This window comes from Balaenoptera borealis (assembly GCF_965194805.1).
Source record: "Balaenoptera borealis genome assembly, chromosome: 19".
NCBI lineage: Eukaryota > Metazoa > Chordata > Mammalia > Artiodactyla > Balaenopteridae > Balaenoptera > Balaenoptera borealis.
This window is the reverse complement of record NC_138878.1, coordinates 69287788-69296316: the sequence shown is the minus strand read 5'-3', so window position 1 is coordinate 69296316 and position 8529 is coordinate 69287788. Positions and strand designations below refer to the sequence as shown.

Genomic DNA, 8529 nt, shown 5'->3' with positions numbered 1-8529 from the left:
TTATACAGGTGGGGGAAAACGGGGGCACAGAGGGGTTAAATCTAAGGTTGTGAAGCAAATAATGGGTAGGTGGGGATTTGAAACAAGGCAGTCAGACTTGAGTCTGTGCCTTCAAAACAGTAATTTTTAAAAAGAGAGATGTCAGGGCTCAGCTCAATGAGTGCTGAGCAATGCACACACCTGTGTAACCACCGTCCAGATCAAGCTCTAGAACTTTCTGTGAGGATGGAATTTGGCAGCCGTCAGCCCCATGTGGCTCCTGAGCAGTAGGAACGCAGGTGGTGTGACTGAGAAACTAGATTTGTGATTTTTAAGTTTATTTACTTAATTCAGATTTCAATACGTACAACGTGGCTCAAAGATACCAGTTGGAAAGTTCAGCCCTGGGGCGTTTCAGCACCATGGACAGGCCCCTCCTGGCTCCCCTCCAGGCAATGCCTCCCCAGCCAGGAGGTGGTTACTGCTGGGATTTCTGACAGCGCATGAGTTGTGCCTATTCTTGAACTTCGTACAAAGTGAATGATGTGCTGTGTAACAGTCTTAAGTCTCGGCTCCAAGCTCTCTCAGGCTCACGGGTGGCAGCGGCAGAAGGCACATTTCAGGATCCCTTGTTACCGGGACGGTTGGGGACGAAGCGGAGCTACCAGGTGGGCGAGTACTCAAGAGGGCTGAAAAATCGTAGTCCCAGCTGTCTTGAATTCAGGTCCTGACAGAGACTCCCAGGAGGGAACGGCTGACAGAGGCCTTCTGCCCCTCCCCACAGGGGTGAGAGTGGTGAGCAGATCCCTGGGGCCCAGTGCGCCCTTCCTTCCTCCCGGTGTCATTGCTAAGCTGGGGACAGCGAGAGAGGTGGGTAAGTGGAGTCTGTCAGATCTAGGATCAAACCCACCTTCACCACTCCCTGATGGGTGACCTTGGGCTGCTCAGTTCCCCTGGGGCCTCAGTTTTCTATCTGTAAAATGGGGTAATAGTACCTTTTGTGGGAGGCTGTTTGTTCATTCATTCATTTAACAAGTACTCCACGGATTGGGCACCACATCATGAAATTTACAGTCTGTGATGAATGGGAACAAGTGTAAAGTGTTCAAACGTGGTAAGAGATAAAAGCGTAATGTGGGTTTGGGTGGCCAGGGAAGGCCTCTGAATGGCTAAGCTTATACCCTATCGAGTGGCTGGTGGGGTGGAGGAGGAGAATGATGGGCAAAGGGAGAGCCATAGGGAAGGCCTGGAAAACAGGTAGAAGTCAGGTCATGCAGGGCCTGGAAGGCATGGAAAGAAGTGTGAATTCGTTTCAAATCAGGGGTCAGCAAACACAGCCCCGTTGCCTGTTTTTGTACGGTCTATGAGCTAAGAATAGTTTTTACATTTTTAAGCAGCTGGGTGGGAAAGGTGAAAAGAAGACAAATGTTACATGAAAGTCAGATTTCAGTGTCCATCAACAAAGTCGTGGATTTCGTCACGAAAAAAGAAAACAGTGTGGATGTGTGTTTTCTCTCTTGTTAGATAAGAACCTATATGACCTCCATGATTTTGCCTCTTGGACTGCAAAGCTCAAAATACTTGCTATCTGGTGCTTTACAGGGAGAGTTTGCTGACCCTGCTCTGATGACTTGGGCAGTGACAGAGGGTTTAAGGGGAGGGGTGGCCTCACCATTCAGGGTTAAAGACCCCTCCAGTCTTATGTGGAGAGAGATGGAAGGGGCAAAGGGTGGCAGAGACCTGTGGGGGGGGGGGTGGTCTGGACCAGGCAGAGGAAGGCAAGGAGCAGGACATATTTCGAGGGAGATCTGGTTTCTGAAAAATGTCCAGCCCTGTGACCACCACCCTGCCGTCTGCCTCACCTGGTGCCTCGGGCTCCATCACCTGCCACTCTGCTCCGTCTCTGGGCTGCTTGGCCTCAGCAGATACAGGACAGTGGTCTTGGTCTCAGGCTGAGGAGCCAGGTTGTAGGTGACACTGGCAGGGATGGATTCCTGTCCCCAGAGTCTACTTCTCACACAGCAGCAGGGCTCCAAGCTTCTGGCTTGAACCTTGGGGCCCAGGGCTGGGATTCTGGTAAATGAAGTACTGCTGGCTGGGCACAGGCAGCAGGAAGTGGGTGTGGCCACAGCCAGACACATGGGCTCCCCTGGGACAGACCAACTGCCTCAGTCCCCCGAATTGAGAACATATGTCCGCACACAAACCTGTGTGTGAATGTTCACAGCAGCGACGCTTGAGTAAACAAACTGGTCTATTTTTCCATACGATGGAATATTATTCAACTACAAAAATTAAGTAAGTACTGATACACAGCACAACATGAACGGACTTGGAAAACATTACGTTCAGTGAGAAAAGCACACACACAAAAGCACATATTGTAGGACCCCATTTATATGAAATGTCCAGAACAGAGACAGAAGGTAGATTAATGGTTGCCAGGGGCTGGGGAGGAGGTGAACGGGGGAGTGGTGGCTACGGGTTCAGGGCATATAGGCACACACCTGAGGTCACACCTGCGTACATAGGCGGTGTCACACATGCGGGGTCGCGCTCGGCTGCATACCTGAGGTCTCAACTGCCAGCACAGGTCGCTCCCCCACCCCCACCGCCTGGCACGCGCATCACCGCCTCTTCTCTCCCCTCCCCCACAGCCCGGCCGCCCCGGTCCACGCCCCTTGGGCCCCACCGCCTGCACACACGGGCCTCCCCCTTCCTCACACTCGCACCGCCAACCCGCTGGGACCGCGGACTCACCACAGAGTGGGAGGGCGCCCCCACTCTCGCGCATGCCGCCCTGTGCAGGCTCACTAAGGCCGCTTCCGCCCTGCGCCGGTGGTTGGGGACTTCATCTCCCAGCGGCCCCCGCGCGCTCCGTGCCTGGAAACAGCCGGCATAGGGTGAAGGGCCTTCTGGGAAATGAAGTCCAAGTGCACCGCCAAAGAAAGAGCGTGGGGACGTGTCAGTCCGTCTTCCCCGGGGGTGGGGGGGGAGGTTGGAGGACTGGACATACAGTGACAGGCACAGTTTCCTGTGTCCTTTTAGATATGCAACGTAGGTACTTTTTTTCCTCTTCCTCCTCACACATATACGTGTATAAGTATTAATGGAAGAAATTTTCATGTATTGAGGTACGGGGAAGTCATTCTGGCTTGCACACGGTTTAACTTTACTTTTTTGCTAACTAAAACTTAAGCCTGTTTGCAGCCTATCACACACATATTGTACATCTGCTTTAATCATCAAAGAAAAGGGTGCACTGACCAGAAGAATGTCCATGTTAAAAATAAAGATTAAATGCCTTCCTTCCTGGGACAGCAATGCCGGTCCTCCTTCAATAAGGCTCCCTTCCCAGGTGCCAAGGCCATGCTGACTCACTGTTTTTTGTTTGTTTGTTTAAATTTATGTTTTATTTATTTATTTTTGGCTGCGTTGGGTCTTCGTTGCTGCACCTGGGCTTTCTCTAGTTGCGGCGAGCGGGAGCTACTCTTCGTTGCGGAGCGCAGCCTTCTCATTGCGGTGACTTCTCTTGTTGTGGAGCATGGGCTCTAGGCATACGGGCTCAGTAGTTGTGGCTCATGGGCTTAGTTGCTCCACAGCATGTGCGATCTTCCCGGACCAGGGCTCGAACCCGTGTCCCCTGCATTGGCGGGCGGATTCTTAACCACTGTGCCACCAGGGAAGCCCCCTGACTCGCTGTTGATCTGATTGGTTTTGTTTATGTTTTTTGAAACCTTGAAGGAAGGTATCCTTGACTTGTCTGACGCTCTTTGTTCTGAGAAGATACAAAACTGCACTGAAAACCCTGCTTCAGTGGAGCAGTTCCTCAGAGTTATCTGAGATGCTGTCTTCCAGGCTATAGTCCTCAGTCTGGCTCAAATAAAACTTTCTTCTATTCCTACTATAGATAGGTTTATTGATGGGAAATGTTATGTGCTACAACTAGCTTGCAGGAAACTTTATGGAGTCTAGGCTGTTTTACACTCAGTTGGTCCTGTTAGCTCAACACACACGTGTGCATATATACAGAACAGGTGTGGCCAAGACACACAGTCATGGGGACATTTAACTGGGGGGAGACAGACAGTGAACAATGAAACAAATGAACAAACTTAGTTTAATTTGAAAGAATTAAGGTTTTGTTTAAATTTATTTTTTGAACTGGTAATACTTTTACATGTTTCAAAATTCCAAAAATATCAAAAGATATAGAGTGAAAATTATTCCTCATCCTTTTCCCCTCACTTCTCCTCCCCAAGAGCAAGTAGTATGGTAGTATGTTCACTCTGTACCCTTCAGATATAGTGTGTGTGTGTGTGTCTGTGCGTAAGCAATGGCTTCTTCTTTACACAAATGGAAACACACCATACAAACTGTTTTACACCTTTTCACTTAACAATCTTGGTGCTCTTTTCCACAGTTCATAAAGACAGCCCCCACTTTAAGGGCTGTGTAAAAGGCAGCCAGTTCACCATACATCACTTAGCCAGTTCCATGTGGCGGACACTGAGGTTGTTTCCAACCTTTCACTTTTGAGATCAATGCCACGGTTAAAACTACATACAAACAGTTTGCACGGGTACAAATATATCTGTGGGATTCATCATCAGCAACTGGCTTGCTGAGACAAAGTGTTTGTTTGTAATTTAGACAGCAACCAACAAAGTGCCCTTCACAGAGGCTGTATCAATTCATGCTCCTTGAGAAATGTGTATGAATCCCTCCTCCCCCTTTTGGCTAAAAGTCAAGGCTGGTAAGATGCTGGGTGGAGGTCACATTGTTACGATCCTCCTGAAAGGTAATTTAAAAAGCTACATGAAATCCATTTTCAGAGGAAAATGTTCAAGATAGAGTAAGAAGCACATGTTACAAGAGAAACAGAAGGGATTCTAATTTTCTAAACACAAGATAACTACACATAAATATTTTTGTTGTGTGTATAAGATTTAGTGTTCACTCTATGTATACACACATGTATATTTCAAGAAAAAATTACAAGGAAAATTAACAAAATCTTAAGGTAATGACCGTCTCTGGATGGTGGAAGTATGAGGAATTAAATTTTAAATAAACCTCCATACTTACGTGTATTTTACTTTTGTGCATTTTACAGGTTTTGCTACAAAGAATTTGCATTACTTTGACAAACTGATAAAACCATATATTTTCCCTAGTTTATAGTAATTTCCCCTGAGGAGTTTCTTATCTGACTTGGTTTCAAAGCATCTGTGAGGAAATCAGTAGGAATATGATGCCTAGAAAATGTGACCCGAAAAGAGAAATGGAAAATTCCCAAAGATCTGCAGTGCACGGGAGAGGGCGGCAAATGGCAACGGTGACAAGCTTGTTCCAGGCTTACCTGGTGAGGCCACTGTAGCCTCAGCCCACCCAGTGTCCACTCTGAGAACTGTGGAAACATGACCCTTCGGCAGCTGCCATTTTTCGGGCCAAGGCGGAGGGAACGGGGCAAATGCAGGCCTGGATTCCAAGCTGTCCAGAGCTGTGAAGTTACCGTGGGGTCTCCCCTCCTCAGAGCACACTGGTGGGGGGAGCATTCCGAGTCTGCACCCCACACCGCTGATGGGGCCGTGAGGAGGGAAAGTCAGAAGTGGGGAGGGCTCTGGTGGCCAGGCCACTTGGTGTCCTGTCACTCCCCCTCTCGTGGCCATCCTGCACCAGTGGTGGCAGTGGGAATGGAACGGAATGAAGACGGCTGAGGTGTTTAGATGGTAAAACCAACAGGATATCTATCTTCTGGCTTGAGGGGTGGGGTGGCGGGTGGCAACCATCCCCGTGCAAGGGCCCAGGGGAGGAGGAACAGGTTTGGCCTGGAAAGTGGCCTTTCCCTCCAGGTAGGCTGTGTTCCGGGACTTCGCAGGACATCTAGGGGAACTGCCCAGCAGCAAGCAGGTGCTGTTCTAGCCTGAAGCTCAGAGACCAAGACGTGGGCGTGAGCAGCACAGAGCCATGGGTGTGGACGAGGACATCTGGGAGTGAGCGGCGCACGCAAGGGGCCTCGGGGACCACACCCCAGGGACCCCAACATTTAAGAGGGGAGGGCAAGAAGCCCCTCGAGAGGTAGAGGGGATCTGGAAGAGTGGCGTGTTCCAGAATGCCAGGAGACCGAGCATTATAGGGAAGGGGGCCTGGCCGGCAGGCTGAACAATCCAGGGGATGAAGAGGCGGAGCCGCGAGGCGGTGGCGGCATCTGATCAGGAAGTGGGGAGCACGAGCGACTCCTCCAAGAAGAGGCTGGAGGAGGAGGGCTGAGGGCGCTGCCAGCTGCCTATCCACTACCCGCTTCCCGAGACCTTCCTCTGGTGCAGTCTCAGCCACAGAGGTTAGAGAAGCTGAACACTAGCTTTCCAAGCGCCCTCGTCGTTAGGCGGCGCCCTGTGGCCCAGGCTTGGCCAATGAGACATAAGGAGCACCGGCTGGAAGCTTCGGGGAAAGGCTTTTCTTTGAAACCTCACTGGAGAGATGAGCACAGGCCTGCCCTTCCCCCGTCCTGCAGTCCTGACTGTGGACGCAAGTGCTGCTGAGGCTGCAGCAGTCTCCCTGCGATGAGGAGGGATGGGGTGGGAGAGAAGACACTGCCTTTGACGTAGCTGAGGCCCTGAGAACGCAGCATGGTCTGTTTAAGCCGCTGTTAACCGGATGCCGACTTCAAGTGCTGGCTCCTAAGCTGTGCGAGCTGGCCATGGCTGCTTTGGTCCTGTGCCTCATTTTCCTTGTACGTAAAATGGCACCGCCTCACAGAACTGTGAGGCACTGCCTGTCTGAAAACACAGCTTTTCTGAGCCATGGAAATAGAAGGTTATTTGCTAAGAATGAAGTGGCAGGTGGTGCAGGCTAAGCCATGAGGACAGAGGTGTTGTGACAGGGAGAGCTGACAAGGGAAGTCCGTGAGGACAAGCCCAGAGGACAGGTGAGCGCAGAGAAGCAAACGCGTGGCTTCGAGGGCTCTTGTGGGGCCCTGGAGACGAGCAGGGAGGCTGGCTCTGAGCGTCCTGGAGGCCAGCTCTGCCGGGATGGAGACCCCGCTGCTGGGACACCCACAGCCCCCAAAGAACAGAAACGGACACGAGCAAGTTCTGACGGGGTCCTGACACTCAGCCATCACGTCTCGGCAGTGAGAGTTCTGGTGCTGTCATTCTGACGGAGGTCTCAGAACTGCCGCTGTGTCCTTCCACGATGATACTTCTTCCATTCCGCTTGACGCTCTGCCAATCCAACATTCCTTCTGTGGATATTGTTAGGAACAATTTCCACAAGCTGAGATGTGCCATGACCAGTTTTCCTTCCTTCCAATTTCTGATGTTTATGGTTTGTGTTTAACTTCACTAGAACTCAGCTGCAGTGGGAACAGCAAACAAACAAAAAGAGGCAACCGTGCTGTATAACTGGAGCACACGACATAGTGTCCCGGTGGGATGGGCATTTCGCTCTTTCAGTGTAGGTTAGAAAGCAGGCAGGTTTAAATCCTTGGTTTTTACATCCTTTCTGCTATGAGATACCAAGGATCACATCTCGAACACAATGTTCTTCTTTATGTCAAGAACAGCATAGACAAAGGTCACAAGGCTTTGCTTTCCTGAGGAGTAAAGTTGGAGGAAAGCAAAAAGATGATCCCGATGAAGTTTCCAATTGTGGACATGAAAATGGTCGTGTTAGAATGTTCTGCATCGCATACAAATAAACCACTTTCTCAGACGTCTCTCTCTCCTGGGCATTGACAGCTGAAAGGTCTTCCGAAGGTCTTCCAGCAGAGACCCCAGCAAGATGGGGAGCCGTGCTTGAGATGGGGCAGACGAACTTTGAGAACAGAACAGTGAGTCACACCATTCACACAGCCCCTCAGCACAGCCTGGTGACTTGACGCCAAATCAGAAGTCACTCCACCAGGCCAAGGAGGGTCTGATGGGCAGGCTTGGGATGGGAACAAAATTTAGGTTATCTTGTTGTTTGTTTCCCCCAACATATAAAAGACTAAAAAAGAAAAAGAAAGAAGGGAGACCTATAGATTAAAAGAGACCTAAGAAAAATATTAAGCAAAGGCACTGTGTGATTTTTGTTTAGATCATAATTAGAACAAACCAAATAGAAAACAAAACAAAATTTATGAGGCAACCAGGACCATCTGAACACTAGACATTTAATAATATATTGAGGAATTACTGTTATTTCTGTTTAGATGTGAAAATGGTAATATAGCTTTACTCGAGATTTAATGAAATTAATCATTTTTCCTGCTTCATCACAGACATTCTTAAATGAAACCAACATTTTTTTTTCCTTTACTGAAATGCCGGGGAAGGAAAAATATGAACAATGACCTTGGGACCACTTCCTTGATTCCCACTCAGGCTCTGGCAATTTTACCCACTGTTGCTTTTGCACTATCAGTGCAAACATCAACTTGGTGAAAAAGGCAAATGATGCCTCAGAATGATTATGAAAATGGTTTCTGTCAGCATGGGCTAACATGATTTTATATACATATTTAAAAGTCCATGCTTTTTAGAGATATCCAGAAAAATGGATGAA

The 8529-nt window shown here is 49.3% G+C and overlaps 1 protein-coding gene across 8 annotated transcripts in view; it reads right to left on the bottom strand.

Annotated features, from left to right (window-relative positions):
* Nucleotides 1–300: 300 nt before the first annotated feature.
* Nucleotides 301–8529, bottom strand: part of ZNF8 (zinc finger protein 8) — a 37710-nt gene continuing 29481 nt past the window's right edge. Inside the window, exons 8-10 of one of the 8 annotated variants that reach the window (XR_014237852.1) lie at nucleotides 2740–7971; nucleotides 1842–2128; nucleotides 301–831 (exon numbers count right to left, since the gene is read on the bottom strand). The gene's annotated coding sequence lies outside the window, so the exon portion shown is untranslated. Of the gene's footprint in view, nucleotides 832–974; nucleotides 1055–1841; nucleotides 2129–2739; nucleotides 7972–8529 lie in introns of all 8 variants that reach the window. The other 7 variants (XR_014237853.1, XR_014237854.1, XR_014237855.1 and 4 more) reach the window with 7 other exon arrangements.